General features: G+C 38.6%; 1 protein-coding gene across 5 annotated transcripts in view; it reads left to right on the top strand.

Annotated features, from left to right (window-relative positions):
• The window catches only part of LOC150078345 (rhotekin-2-like), a 322298-nt gene that overhangs the window by 48789 nt on the left and 257289 nt on the right, over positions 1-16220 (top strand). The window contains exon 1 of one of the 5 annotated variants that reach the window (XM_090385331.1): positions 2134-2423. The exons of 3 other annotated variants lie outside the window; for them this stretch is intronic. The gene's annotated coding sequence lies outside the window, so the exon portion shown is untranslated. Of the gene's footprint in view, positions 1-2133; positions 2424-16220 lie in introns of those variants that run through there. One more of the 5 variants, XM_090385336.1, reaches the window with a different exon arrangement.

The following is a 16220-nucleotide window of genomic DNA, read 5'->3' as shown; positions in this document are numbered from 1 at the left end:
CCATAGCCACATCTTCAACACGAGAAGAGTCCACTCGTTTTCGACCTCTACCTGGTTGAACACCAAGATGTTCTGTCGCTTCAAATTTCACAGTCATTTTGCGGAGAGCACAAACAGTCATAGGTCCACGCCTTATGCACTTCTGACGCCGGAATTCTCTGATAGCTGCATTATTATTACACTAGCCATATGGTGCAAGGAAGCCCAAGGCATTTGTTGCACCAGCCAAAAAAAAAAATTCCAAGCCATCCCGAAAGAGACAGAGAGAAGCAGAAGAGAATCACCAAGAAAGAGAAGAATGATGATGATATCCAGCTCAAGACCCTGGGGGTGCCAAGCCCATACTCACCAGATGTGGGTCCCTGGGGCATTGTTGCTGTTCTGACAGTACAGCTTCACTAATTGCGCCTTTTCCTGCAACGTTGTTGGCATTACTGCTGTAGTGCAGGCAAACATCTACTGTATGATTTTGAAGAAACTGCTTTGCTTTTATACAATACAGTAGAGCTGAGTAGTGGCGCTGTGGCAATAACTTACGATTATGCATATAGTGTATAGTGTGTTCGTGTCTAACGGCACCAGGGGTTTCCCCCATCTCCGCGTTGCTTTCATTGTGGGTGTAACAGTTCTCTGTAAAGGCCAGAGATTTGAAAGTGTATGGATATTGTATGAGTGTAGTGTTGTGTATCGTTGTTCTTCTGGCCGTTTAGCCGCTAGACCCCTGCTGGGGCCCAATCTTAAATATTACGTTATTAATCGTAACTATTACGTTATTTGCATAATCGTAACTAAGATAGTTACGCGCCACACAGTGACAAATTTTGTAACTAATTTTTTTTCCCAATAAATGGCGACGCATTCTTTATTGTACTTGTCTAAATTTCTCTTCACTACGAGCCTTAGAACTCGCTCCAGAGCCCTCTACATAGGGATACTTTAATTTTAACAACCCTGTATTATTTATCTTAGAAGTCGAACGAGTCAGTGCAAAGCATCATTTTATTTCGTAGTAAATCACCGAAGTAAGCGAAATGGCATCGTTTTTGTTACGTCTCATATTTGAACGCCTTCAATTCGAGTTGCCTGTTATTTCGCTACCTCGAAGATTGTTACTTATTCTCGCGGATACCACCACACAGACGGCACCGTTTCGAAGCTTGTTGGCCCCCTCTTCGGTGGGCGGGTAGGTACCCCAGTGATACAATGAGTGACAACCCAGTTATGAAATTTAACATCACAGTAAGGTATAATATGAGAGATGCTAGGTAGGGTGCAGTAGTAAAGTACTAAAAAGGGTTTAGGGCTGAAACTCATTTTAGTACTTTACTATCACACACCGTCTGGCATCTCTTATATAGTGGAATTAAACTTCATAACTGGGTTGTCACTTATTGCTTCATCGGAGTATCTATCTGCTCATCGATGAAAGACGAACAAGCTTCGATACGCTGCCGTCTGGGTTGTGGTGTTCGCGGAGAATAAGTACACCCTGGCGAGAGAGCGAGTGACAGAGCGCTGTTTTTCTACACATTGGTTTAAACGTGCAGTAGCGCTGCGTTCTTATGTGTCGCCAGTAAGCAAAATAAAATTTGCCGCCCTAAATGTTGAAAACTGATAAGGGTTAGCCAATCAGAAAACAATATCGAAAAAAATTTCGGCGCATTCTTGAACTGTCACCAGTAAGCGACGCTTACCTCGCCTACCCACTTGCGGCGGCCATGTAGACGTGTAGTTAATCTTTAGAAGCTGGTACATCCGGTTTACTAGACGGAGGAGGTGTACGTCACTGCAGTGATCGACAACTTTTGCTCCTCCCACTGCTTGCGTACAGCTTCCGCCCTCCCTCGCTGCCTCACAACCTTGAACGAGCAGCAGTTTCTATTATTCACAGACTTCGCCATCGTTGCTTGCCGCAAAGATGCTTGGAAAATCGGTCACGTGACAACTGACGCTCGCTTCAGCATGGCGGCGGCAGTCCGTGAATAATAGAAACTGCTGCTCATTCTTAACTGACGCTTCGGCGAGGTTGTGGGGCGGCAAGGGAGGGCGGAATCTGTACGTTTTGCTAGTTCACTGCAGTGACGTACGCCTCCTCCGTCTAGTAAACCGGATGTACCAGCTTCCAAAGATTAACCAAAACATCTCTTTACGTTGTCAACTAGCCAGTGATAGAGCGTGTTGCTGATTCTCGAGCGAGAAACGTTTTGCGCATGCGCGCTGGACTTGCCCCTCCCTGCATTGTGCAGGTGTTAACAGGTGTGAACAGGTTGATCGTGTGAAAGATGTCAAAATTAAACAAAAATTTTAATAAACTAGGTGCAGTATCGAGCTGTACTTTGGAGAGATTAAAGTTAATTTTAGGAGAAAAGGTGGCACAAACAAGTTGATGGCTGCAGCGGCAGTTGCCTGCACACTAGAAAGTGGTAAGATGAATTTATTATTTCAGGCATTTATGTACAGTGTGTATGTGTGCATTTCTTTGTTTTGTATTCAAATGCTAATGTATTCATAATAACATTAGTAGAGGCATATCATGCAAGAAAGCAAGCTTATCAGCCAAAAAAAAAAAAAAAAACTTTCCTAATTCACCCAGCCATTCATTCCTAACGTTTGTCTGATTCTGCCTTGAATTTATTTAAGCTGTCAACTTCCACAACGATAGATGGAAGTTTGTTCCAGCAATCAACCACCCGCTGGCTAAAGGCAAATTTCTGCACTTCTATTCTACAATTGTCTTTCCCCAATTTGAATTTATGCCCCCATAAAGAGGAAGAATCCCATCAGCATTGAGCTTGCTCAAACAATTCAAGACCTTATACATCTCAATCAGATCACCTCGCAGGAGCCTAGTCGCTAGACACCGCAATTTGCATAATTTAAGCCTTTCTTGGTAGGAGCAACATTTTGTTTCACTCATCAGTCTCGTTGCAATTCTCCGTACTTGTTCCAGCACTCTACATCTTTCGTAAAACGAGGCTTCCAGACCTGAATGCAGTACTCAGGGCGTGACCTGACCATACCCTCATACAATGGCGCACTATGGCCATAGTTGCTGATGCGCCTAATAAATCCCCAAACAAACAAACATGCCTCGTACAAGGGGATAATCACCCCTTATGCCTGCTAGCAAAATTCCTGTATAACATTGACAAGGCCCCATGAGCTACTCTTGCAGCTCGTCTGCACTGCTCAGAAAACTTCATATCTGACTGCACAATTACCCCCAAGTCTTTTTCGTTCTCCACTACCCTGAGTGTAGTACACCACAGTTAGTACGTTACTCTGCAGGTACTGCTACCCATATGCAGTACTTTGCCATTGTCAATGTTAAACTTCAATTGCCACCTCAGCCTATCTGCTCAACTTTTCATTAACAACCCTACCAACCTTTCTATCTTCTGAAAACTTGGGGTTAAGCCCGATACACCTTCCTCAATATCATTGATAAATACAAAAAACAATGTGCCCATCACGAAACCCCGGGGGACTCCACTAATAACATTAGTCCACAAAGGGCAGTGTCCATTGACCACTCTTTCTTCTCCCACTCAACCACCCCTTTATTCATAGCAGCAACTTGCCTTTAATGCCACACTGCTCCAATTTGTATAGTAATCTTCCATGTGCAACAGTATCAAAAGCTTTCCTAAAATCCAAGTTTATGATATGAAAATTATTTTTTGCCTCCAGTTCCTTTGTGACCACATCATATATCCAATCAAATTGGTCAGACAAGCCTTCCCCTTAACAAACCCATGCTGTGTCTGAACTATAACTGCAGTCTTGTCAGATGGCAATGCTTCTTTAACCAGCGACTCCATTATTTTCCCCGGAACAGAAGGCGCCTCCGTAGCCAGGTGGGAAGGAGCAGCAGTGCGTAACACACGCTTCTTGATTAGACCGGGGTTCGAGCCCGTCACCACCAAATACGGAGGATGCGGAAAGGTCAGGGAATGACCACCGCACCGGAGCAATATGGCCTTAGTTGCTAATGCTCCTAAAAAAAAAAAAAAAAAAACCAAACTAAACCAAACCAACCCGGAACAGAAGTTAAATAACCGATCTGTAATTACTCGTGTTTTTATTCCCCCCCCCCCCCCTTGTGAATTGGCGATTTGCACACCTCTAGTCCTTGGGAACCTCACTTGAGTCCAAGGATGTTCTCATAATCATGGCGAAGGGTCTGCTTACTTCCTGTGCTGCCTCCTTTATTATAACTGGATAGATGCCGTCTACCCAAGGTGCCTTTCTTATATTTAACTTCAACAATTTCTCCTTCACTTTGCTCTCAGTTATTACAAAATCATTTAGCTCTTTGTTAGAGTTTGATAAGCTTCTGGCCTAATGTTTAATGTTTTTCCTGTAAAGAGATTATCTATAGTTAAAGTTATAATCAGTGAACATACATTTTAAACATAATGAGGAATTCTTATTATTACAACATATAAGGGATTGTAGGAAAAGTAGTCCGGATCTAAATACATGTATAAAGCACTACGCTGACATGGCCTAAAAAAAAAAAAAAAAACTTTTTAGACGCGTTTGCTTTTTATGTAAAGCGCCTGTATATCTTTTCCCTGTTCGTCCGTCCACATGGAACAACTCGACTTCTAGTAATAATACTAATGATAATTAACTCGGCTACTAGTTCTACTACTACTACTACTAATTATTATTATCATTGATAATAATGGTTAATAATAGTAATAATTATTATCATCATTAATAGTCATATTTTATTTATAATCTTCTTTATCTTCGCCTTCCTCCCACGTTTATATGGGGTCGGCATTTCCGTCTTTCATTCTTTTCCTCCATTCCTCCCTATCCTGGGCTTCCTCCATCCTCTCGCTTTTAAATCCTCTGCCACCTTGTCCTTCCATCTCAGCTTAGGTCTCCCCCTCTTCCTCTTCCCTATCACCTCCAACTTTTCACACCTCTTCCCCACATACTCCTCACTTCTTCGTTCCACATGTCCAAGCCACCTCAACCTAGATTCCTGCATTTTTTTGACTCAGGCCCCACCTTAACCGTACCTCTGATGTAGTCATTTCTTATCCTATCCTTCCTCGTCACACCACACATCCATCTTAGCATCCTCATCTCCGCCACTTCCATCTTCTCCTGGGCCCTTGTAATCGCCCATGTCTCAGCACCGTACATCAATGCGGGTGTAACCACAGTTTTATACTCTTCCCTTCATTCTACAATTTACTTTCTTATCACACAGCACCCCACTCATCTTTCTCCAGTTCAACCATCCACATTGCACTCTATGCTGTATTTCTGCACTCAATCCTCCATCCCTCTCAACGTTCGATCCCAGATACTTAAATTTCGATGGTAGCTTTTCCTCTTGCAGTTTTATAGAACTCTCATCTTCTCCATTCAATACCATATATTTTGTCTTTGTTCTACTTATCCTCATGCCTCTCTCTTCCAACGCTTTCCTCCATTCCTCCAATTTCTTCTCTACCTTTCCTTGGGATGGTTCGCACAGTACGATATCATCCGCGAACAGCATACTCCATGGTGCTCTACTCTTCACTTCTCTCACCAACACATCCATTACCAGATCAAACAGATATGGGCTAAGAACTGATCCCTGGTGCAGTCCAACGTCTACAGAGAACCCCTCAGTCATATCTACACCACTGTAGATATGACTGAGGGGTTCTCTGAGTTCCCGAGTCACCGCTCCCTCATACATTTCCTTCACAAGCCTTACGTACTTTTCTGATGCACCCTTCTCCCTCATGCATCTCCATACCTCTTGTCTGGGCACTCTATCATATGCTTTTTCCAGGTCTATGAACACCATGCGCATCTCCCTGTATCTTTCCATCACCTGCCTTAAAGCAAAGACCGCATCTGTTGTTCCTCTTCCCGTCATGAAACCAAACTGTTCCTTTCCTATTTCCGTCTCCTGCCTTATCCTTCCTTCCACAATTCTTTCCCAGATCTTCATCGAATGAGACATTAACTTTATTCCCCTGTAGTTCCCACATTCCTGCACATCACCCTTTCCTTTATAGATTGGCACAAGTGTACTTTCCCTCCACTCATCAGGTATCCTCTCCTGCTGCCACAGGTTTTCCATAAAGTCCCATTGGATATCGATTCCTTCTTCTCCCAGACTTCTCCATACCTCTACTGGTATCTGATCAACACCTACTGCTTTCCCCCTCTTCATGTTTCTGAGTGCGCTTTCCACTTCTTTCCTGCTTATGCCTTCCACTACTCTTTCATTCGTCTCTCCATCCTCGCATAATGCGCTTGGGTTTTCCTCATTTAATAACTTCTTAAAATAGTCTTTCCACCTTTCCTTAACCTTCTCCTGGTCCTGTATAACTGTAAAAACCACTCCCCTCTCATCTTTTATCTGTTTTATTGATGAGAAGTCCTTTGATGCCTTGTCCCTCGCTTTGGCTATTCTCATCAGTTGCCTATCTCCATCTTTCCTTTCCAGTTCCCCATAGGCCTCGTCCACTGCCTTTGCTATTGCCACAGCCCCCTTTGCCTCCTTATTTGCTAATTTATATGCTTCTTTATCTTCCTGCCTACCTGTTAAATGCCATCTTTTCTTCATCTCCTTTTGTTTTATCACCGATTGCACTTCCTCATTCCACCACCAAGCCTCCTTTCCCTCTGGTACCCCCTTTCCTGATGTTTGCTCCAACAACTCTTCTCCAACTTTTCTTATGATAACTTCTGGTAACTTTATTTCTTTTAGCACCTTTTCCCTAAACTCCTTCCTCAAACTCTCATCTTTCAGTTTGCACCATTTTATTCTTTTCTCCCTCTGTCTTGAATATTTCCTACTTTTGTCCACTGCAACCTCCCAATCGACCACAAGCAATCTATGTTGTGCAGACACTTTCTCCGTTTATCACCTTGCTGTTCCTCATTTCCTTTAGATGCCTCCTACGGCACATGATATAGTCAATCTGGCTTGTCCTTTCCCCACTCTTGTATGTTATCAGCTGGCTTTCTTTCTTTTCGAAATAGGTGTTAACTATCGCTAGGTCGAATGCCACTGCGTGTTCTACTATCCTCTCCTCTTCTCTGTTTCTTTCCCCAATACTCCACCTTCCATACACCCTTCCTTCCCCTCTCTTGCTTCTTCCTAAATGTCAATTTAAATCGCCCCCCAACTATCAACATCTCTTTCTTAGGTATTGCATGACCACTTGATCCATTTCCATCCAAAAACTCTCCTTTTCTTCTTCCCTGCATCTTACTTGCGGTGCATACGCACATACTATTGTGGTCAAGTGTCCACCCACTTCCACTCATAATTCCACTCACTCCATCTTTTAACTCCTTATCAACTACAATACCTACTCCATTTCTTCCTCTCTCATCCGCTCCCCTAAAGAACAACTTGTACCCTTCACCGAGCTCTTTTGCTTTATTTCCCTTCCACCTTATCTCTTGTAGGCATTGGATCTTCTCTCATATTTTATTTATAATAGTTGTAGTAAAAAAAAAAAAAAAAAAGAAAAAAAAAAAGCAGATTGCGTACGTATCCTGTACGCACGAACGATGTTTTATTTTATGTGAAAACATATTTGGCTACAACGAGGTTAAAGGCAGGGCTTACAATAACGAGATTCCGGAATCCCGGTCATTTTTTTCCGGTATTGATACAGAAATACCAGTTTTTCGGTACTAATTTAAAAAATAATTATCCACGGTTTATTCACATAAAGGTTATAAAATCGACAACAATAAATCATTAATACTGCTGAATTTGCAAATGAGTGATTGTTATACACAGTGCAAATGCAACGGAAACCTGAAAACGTCATGAAAATATAACACAAAATCTTACAAATATATTTCTCTTAGTGAGTAGTGTGTGTGGAAGTAAAGCACTTAAGGAATAATGAAAACATCAGTACGGAAATATTTCCCTTAGTGGCAGTAGGCCTGGCAGTGCAATTAAGAAATATGGTGAACAATGGTATGGCAGGTGCGGAAGGGTTAAAATTAAAAGCTCCTGAACAGTTTAATCCCTCTATTACACCGCTACTTGAGGATGCGATACTTAGTGCATTTTGGGAAAGGGTGTCGGTGTGGAGCAGTTCAAAGGTATTGTGAACAGGTGATCTTGAGGTAAAAAAAGATGAAAATGTTTCGTTGTGTGGGAAAAAAACAATGTTTTTTCCACCAAAGGAAGAAGAGTGAGTTTAAAGAATAACACAGTGATTGGGTCAGGTTTAAATTAGATAGGGTGAGATACGTAAATGCGTGCAAACCCCACTGGGGTTTGCACATAAGCTTCCGTATAAAACAATAGTACAGGGGACGAGTGTAAAAAACTTGCAATCCATTCAATAAATAAATAAATAAATAAATTCAGTAAATAAATAAGGTGCTAGCACCAAAAGAGGGGTTTGTGGTTGTTGTTCGGTGGGGTTGCAGACTTCCAGTGGTAGTTCTGGGATTGTCCAGCTATATAGGGTTCCGCCGGGCATGTTCCTGAGCTAGAAGTTAATCCGGAAGTTGAGTAACAAGCCAGTCAGATAGTTCCCTGGCTTCAACTACTGCTGTGGTAATTTCCTTCAGTATTAACAGAGAACTGTTCTCGAAATCCTGAAATAAGACAGTACTGGAAGAGCTATACATCAGAGATGCAGAGTTCAACTAAGAAGAGAGAGAGAGACATCACCGCACTCCTTGGAAGGAACTCGCACAAAGGAATCCCACCGTGAAAGAGAAGGAAGGCAAGTCCTCTGAACTGTGTTGTTTTTGAAATGGTACTTAGATAAAGTGGGAGATTATTTTAGAATAAGGTTGAAGTTGAAGAAACACGAGAAATAAGGAGATGTTCACTATTGAGTTGGTTTATTGGTTGAAGTTGTCAAGAAAATTGATATTGGTGATTAAGAGAAATATGAGGAAGTGATAAGATTGAATTAGTTTAGTGTTTGAAGCTACAGAGAGAGAGAGAGAGAGTGTGTCGAGATTGTTAATTGAGAGAAATTTTATGGAAATTATAGCATGTATTAACAGATTAAATGAGAAAAATGAATAGATTAGATGTAAATGAACACCAGTTATGTATTATAAGTAGATTTGTATATGCAAATGCGGGGCCCGATTGGAGCATTGGTTGAAGTTGTAAAGAAAATTGATATTGGTGATTAAGAGAAATATAATATGAGGAAGTGATAAGATTGAATTAGTGTAGTGTTTGAAGCTATATATATATATATATATAGAGAGAGAGAGAGAGTAGAGATTGTTAATTGAGAGAAATTTTATGGAAATTATAGCATGTATTAACAGATTAAATGAGAAAAATGAATAGATTCGATGTAAATGAACACCAGTTATGTATTATAAGTAGATTTGTATGATAAATGACTTTTGTTTTATATTTGTGTCATTGCTCTTGAGAAACTGACAGCTCACATATAATGTGTATATATATATATATATTTTTTTATTATTTTTATTTTTTTAAATTTTTTTTTTGTGGCACCAACTAAGATTTGTTTAAAGCCAGTCTCTCTATACTTTGATATCCAGTGCAGAAGGTTTTTAAATGAAGAAGAAAGAGCTTCTTTTTAAATGGAAGAAATGAAGGAGGAGGAAGAGCAAGATCTGTAGAATCACTTTGCAGTTCTTTATTACGCGAAACAAAAAAAAAAAAAAAAAAATCATTCCAAAATACTAAAGAAACAAGAAACTTGTATTCCTTGATCTGGTTAGCCAGTGAAGATTTCCAAGCTTCACTTCTTGCTTGGACATCTGATGCTATTTCCAAAAGTGCATAATCGAAATCACCAACTTGATACCTCACACTGCATTCGACACTCCCATCTTGTTTCACAGAGATTCTTTACAGGAAGTCCCTTCACATATTTTTGGAAAATGTCCATTTTTTTGTTGATGCTGAAGAGAACACGTACAGAAGTTGAAGTGTCCCAAAAAAGGTCATGTCCCCTATAACTAGATTGTAACTGTGACAAGCACATGGTGTAAAAAATGGCCTTGAATTTTCCTGTAAAAATCCTGCCTGAACCTCTGAAACTTTTCCTTTCATATAAGCTCCATTGTCAAAATCTTGCCGTCGGATATTAGTTATGTCTAATCCTAATATTTCGAATTCCTGTTTCAGCACACTGTACAAATTTTCTCCCGTACTGCTCTTTACATTAATAAATTTTATGAACTGTTCATACACACTGACTGGTGTATTGGGGAACGTTCCATTGGAGACGTATCGAATTGTCCGGGACGTTTGTTCCTGATCAGTGACGGATTAAGGCACAAGCAAACAGGGCAGTCACCCGCGGCGTTATTCTTACAGTGGCTTCAGAAAAAAAAAATATATATATTAAGGTCTCCCGTAATTGATTACATCTACCCATGTGTTTTTCTGTCTGTAAATTGAACGTGTTCTCTCGTTGATTTGCCTGTTGTTGCTGTACGAAAACCCCCAGTTTCTGGGGGAAATAAAACCCATTAAAGTTCCTCGCGTCATCGACGGGATTCGAACCTGGGCCTTTTCCACCCGGTGTGGGGAGGACAGTGACGATACTACTGTTGCTACCCGTTCAAATACAGGGGCTTCAGAATTGATTATAGCCCGGAGTCTGCGCCTTTACTCAGATTTCTAGGATATGCAAAGGGCGCCGAAATAATCTTTCTGCTTGGGGCGCAGGAATACCTTAATCTGGCCATGTTCCTGATGGCCGCTATCGGGGGTACAAATTTCAAGAATAACAGCAAAATACTCGGCGGATTTTATTGCACTAGAAAAATTATTTTCTAGTGCTTCTGTGGACTCTCTTTTCTTCTCCCTTTTAGTGTGACCGCTTTGTGTGCTTTTATTCCTTTTTCACATTCTAAAAAGGAATTGTAAGGCAACAGACGATTAGAAAAAAAAATTCTTGCATGTTTTGTTTCAGTGTAAAATAACGTAATTTAAAAAATAACTGTACTTTGTGCTTTATCAGCGATCAAATGTGATACTCCATCGTTCGTTAAACTATAAAGCTTCTTATATTTAGCCTGTTTAAGAGGTGGGTGTGAGAACAATAAGAAAATCTGTTTCGTGGTAGACACTCATCGACACCGTAGTTGGAGTGATTGCTTTACACACTTGATAAGAAGCAGACAGGGAATCTCAGCCTTTAATTTCTTATACATCATTATTAATTTAAACCATTACGAATGCATTGTCAGTACAAGTGCAATAAGTCGGTGCAACTTTAATCCATTATTTCCTAGCGATGATTTGAAAGATTCATATATTTCTTTTGCAATGCATTTATTGAGTACGATTATGTCAAGAAAAATTACCACAAATCGATTCTTGAAATTCGAATAGTAGCGTATTACAATTCCCAATATTTTTATAACACTAATGTCATTACTTTCATCGATAATTAAACATCGATAATTTACACCAAAACTTCGATTTTGGTGTAAATGATCCACCAAAAATTATTCAAAAAAAGAAATGCTGATATCAGAGTAACAAAATTACAAATCGCTCTGTCAAATTGTAACAAAATGCAAAGAATTGTAAAAAAAAAAAAAAAAAATTATATTTGAGTCCCAGGTAAATTTTGCCAGCCGGTCTGCGGAAAGGATGGTGACGATACCACTGTGCTACCGCGCAGACAAAGAATAGATAAACATCTGGTGAGTTGGGCTTGGCACACCAAGGGTCCTGAGCTGGATATCGTCATTTTTCTCTTTCTTGGTGATTCCTCTCTCACCTCTCTCTCTCTCTCTCTCTCTCTCTCTCTCTCTCTCTCTCTCTCTCTCTCTCTCGGAATTTTTTTTTTTTGGCTGGTGCAGCATAAGCCCCTCAGGCTTCCTTGCACCATATGGCTAATAATTTATTATTATTACAAATTATACAACGTTTGACTCTCGCCGACGTCATGGACTGTTCTATTGGGGGGGGGGGGTTAATTGTAAAATGGTCACGGCAACAATTATTAGGGGGGGAGTGAATTGTTAGAATAGTCTATAATTGTTAGAAAGGCTGTCATTAAGAGGTGTTTGCATGATTAAATTTTCTCCTTAATCAGTAAACTTCCCCCCAACATAGTTATGGCTTAATCTGTGTGTCTGGTGGCTTTGTTTAGGACCAGATTTCGTATATCCTAATACATAATAGATGAGATGAATAATCTATTTCCTCTACTATGCATGCGATTTGAATCTGTTTCTTGCGTTGTGTAACTAAAAAGAATTTAATTAATAATTTAATTAATTATATATATATATATATATATATATATATACATACATATATATTTCCTTCCTAGCGCAATATTTTTAATTGAACTTAATCAACCCCAGGTGAATACTGATGTGATCTGAAGTCAGCAACGAGGCAGTAATTGTAACAAAACAATCATTTAATAGAATATATATAAAACACATTACAAAAAGAAAATACACATATATATATATATAACTCATTCACACTTTTATAACATTTCATCCTCTTATTAAAGATTAAGAAATTATTATCATTTGATTTAAACCATTTTAAGATTATACCATGATTCCTTATAATTATATTTCTCTTACAAGAGCCATACCATTAATACAACAATTTATACGATCCATAAACATATATATATATATTTCTATTGACCTTAGTTGAATATCAACTGTGTACCATCGTCTTTTCTCCCCTTTCTCTTCTGTTTAATATTTTAGACCTTTAGTATTTGTGAACGTTTCAACATTTAAAACATTTATTATTTTAAGTACATATATTAGGATATCAGATCTTTATGTTAACCAGTTAATATTCATGGTACCTAACTGTTGTACCGCGGCATGTATATAATTCATGGGTAACATATATAAAACATAGAAAGAAATCAATTTAGAAAGGGAATCATCTTTTAAAAGCTGCGTCACCGTAATATTCCATTTAAACTATCTCTCGTTCTCACACATACATGATGAAACATTTTAGCTTACCGTTTTTCTGTATCTTCGCTCTTTCGATTGAGATTTCCTCCTTCTCAGGATGTTTCCCTCTGCTTGATTCTGCCGCTGGAATTGCTTGACTTTTCCACGATGACTTTCACGCACAATTCTACTAGGTAAGGTTTACACGACAGACAAAAGAGTCGCGACTGTTTGAATCTTCTAAGATGAACTATTTTCTAATTCTTCACTAATACTATACTATCAATTCTCTTTCATACGCACTTCTTCTCTCCCCTTTCTCTTCTGTTTAATATTCTATTTCTAATTTCGAATAATGTTTACTTGACTTTACTGATTTCCGTCCTTGCTGATGGTATTACAATTTCTATGAGTTTCAACACAATCCAAATATACATCAGCAACCAGGGAAATCAGACTTAATAATTACTTCATCCTTTACCGAATATTTAATTTATTCGAAAGAGAAAGGTGGGATTCATACCGCTCGTAACAGTTCATAATGTATGAAAACTGGAATAATAAATTCACTTACATTTAATAATAAAATCACTTATTACAGAATCACTACAAAGTTGGCATTGCATTGCGCACAATGCAATTCAGAGGTGCGCATTCATTATTATTATTAGTCATATGGTGCAAGGAAGCTTGAGACTTTTTTTTTTTTTTTTTTTTTTATTATGAAATCCCCAAACATGAAAGGTATCAAAACCTATAGTACTTAGTACCGTGCATGGGTTGAAGGAGAAGTATCGGGGGAGGGGGATGCCGGAAACTTTGCTCTAGAGAATAAACATGGGTTTCACCATTTCAAGCCTCCAATAAGCAAAGTGGTAGTATTGCACCGGTTGATGAGTCACCTACCACCTAAAATTGTTACGTTTGTAAAATTTAAGTCGTTATAAGTGTTTAGTTAAAAAAGTACAGTTTAATTGACAATGAAGTTTAACAAGTTTAATAATTTTACTGATTATGCTGTACCAACCAAAAAATAAAATTCCCACATTACCGAGAGAGAGAGAGAGAGAGAGAGAGAGAGAGAGAGAGAGAGAGAGAGAGAGAGAAGGAAGTAGAAGGGAATCACCAAGAAAGCAAGAAAAAGAAGAATGATGATATCTAGCTCAGGACCCTGGGTTTGCCAAGCCCATACTCACCAGGTGTGAGTTCACTAAGCACAAAAAAAAAAAAAAAAAAAAGTGTAGAAAAGAAAAATAGCCTTTTGAAATTCATATTATATCTTTCTCTGATATGTAAATGATCCTTCGGGAAATATTCAATAATAAAAAAAAAAATTTACTGACACCAGAGTAATAAAATTACAAATCCTTCTGTCAAATTGCAACAGAATGCAAAGAATAGAAAAATATTTAAATAAATAAATCTACAGCAATGAATAACATATATTAGTATCAAAACTGGATAACGTTATGGATCATTCATAATTTGTGAATGGTCCACATTCACAAATTATGAATCCACAATTTGTGAACGAAAACTGGAAACTAATGACAACTAGAATAATAAATTTACTTACATCTTCAGCCTTTCTATCACAAGTTGGAAGGTTAGAAAAAAAAAAAAAAAATGGTGGTAATGAGTAAATTATTTCATGTTCTGAGAAACTTAAAAATGTAGAATCACTGCACTTCAAAATGTAGAATCACAGAATGGTACATGATGCTTGATAAGAGCTGCAAAACCTTTTCTCCCAATAAAGCAAATGAAAATCTCCGTGATTGGCCGAATTTTTTTTTTGTTTTATTTCCAACTCTCTTTTCCCAAGTTACTCCTTCAGTTAACTTTGAAACAAATTTTCCCACCACAAACGAAAACAGAACAGATACAGTACACATAAAACGGTTATAAAATGTATTATTCATGGCCAGTAACAGTCTGGGTCTTGTTGGCTGTATAGAAACAGGGCAATAGACAATGGTAGACAGAGGCGGATTTAACGGCGGGCGCACCGGGCGCGCGCCCTGGGCCCCGACTTCTGAAGGGCCCACGCAAAACCCCAACAAATTAGTTAACATATTAGTTCAACTAATAGTTAAACTAATATGTTCAACTAATAGTTCAAAACTTTGTGATTATTATTATGCTATTATTAATTATATTATACATATATTATATTCAAATTTTATTGGAAATAAAACATTAATAGTACATAATATTTTTTATTTATTTAAAAAAATGGTTAACATGTATTTTTATTTTCCCTGTCTCTCTCTGTTTTTTTAGGGGCCCAATATTTTCTTCGGCGCCCGGGGCCTCAACCGACCTTAATCCGCTCCTGATGGTAGAATGTTTTTGTGAAAATGGCAAATGAAAACTTCAAAACCATAAACTTAACGAAACTTAATGCTTTGTAGTGACCGAAGTAGACGCTTTACTCTGCCTGGTCATTGCTTATTCCCTCTCTGAACACCATGGGATAAACGTTAATTATTGGAAGGGTCCCCTCCCAATACACCGGTCAGGTTCAGAACGCCATACGCCAGGATCAGACGAACAGCGATTGAAATGTGTCTCTTGTTAGCATAGTAATAACTCATTCCTAGTCCTTGCAGTTTTTCGTTTCAGATGGGGGAGAAAAAAAAAAAAAAAGCGAAATTTAGCGCGATAGGCAAAAACGACAACACTGTCCATAGCCAGACTGTTATGCAACAGATTTGTGTATTGTAAAATAAAACACATTCCCCTCTGACAACAATCCGAGTATGCACACACAAAACATATAAATTCAACAACACTAAAATAAAATCAGACTGATGTATATTTAATATTTGACACTGGTGTTGCTAAATATTTCAAGGCTATCTTTTATTTACTAATACAGTATTTCTATAAGCTTGGAATCAGTCTAAACAATACTCGGGTGATGGTCAGTCGCTGGGTCGATAAGAATGTGTTACATTTAATTTAAAAAAACTTGCTCGTTTATGAATGAAAATCGTGAATTGTCTTGAGAAATGAATCTGTCTTCGAAATTTCATCGGCCCCTTTCAGGCACGGCTCCAATTCAGCTGCATTGGCATAATTATGCCACTGGGTTTGTGTCGCATTCCAGCTCCAACTCAAATAAAATGGAGAATAATACAAATTTTACTTACACAATTTGCCTTTAGCCAGCAGGTGGTTGATCACTGGAACAAACTTCCATCGGTTGTTGTGGAAGTTGATAGCTTAAATAAATTCTAGGAAGAACTGGACAAACTTTTGGGGTGAATGGATGGGTGAAATGGGAAGATGTTTAGTTTTTTTTTTTTTTGCTGATGCTT

The sequence above is a fragment of the Mastigoproctus giganteus genome, chromosome 11, assembly GCF_048544385.1.
Source record: "Mastigoproctus giganteus isolate SK-2022 chromosome 11, ASM4854438v1, whole genome shotgun sequence".
In the NCBI taxonomy this organism is placed as follows: domain Eukaryota; kingdom Metazoa; phylum Arthropoda; class Arachnida; order Uropygi; family Thelyphonidae; genus Mastigoproctus; species Mastigoproctus giganteus.
The sequence above is the reverse complement of the archived record's forward strand: the minus strand, read 5'-3'. Positions and strand labels throughout refer to the sequence as shown.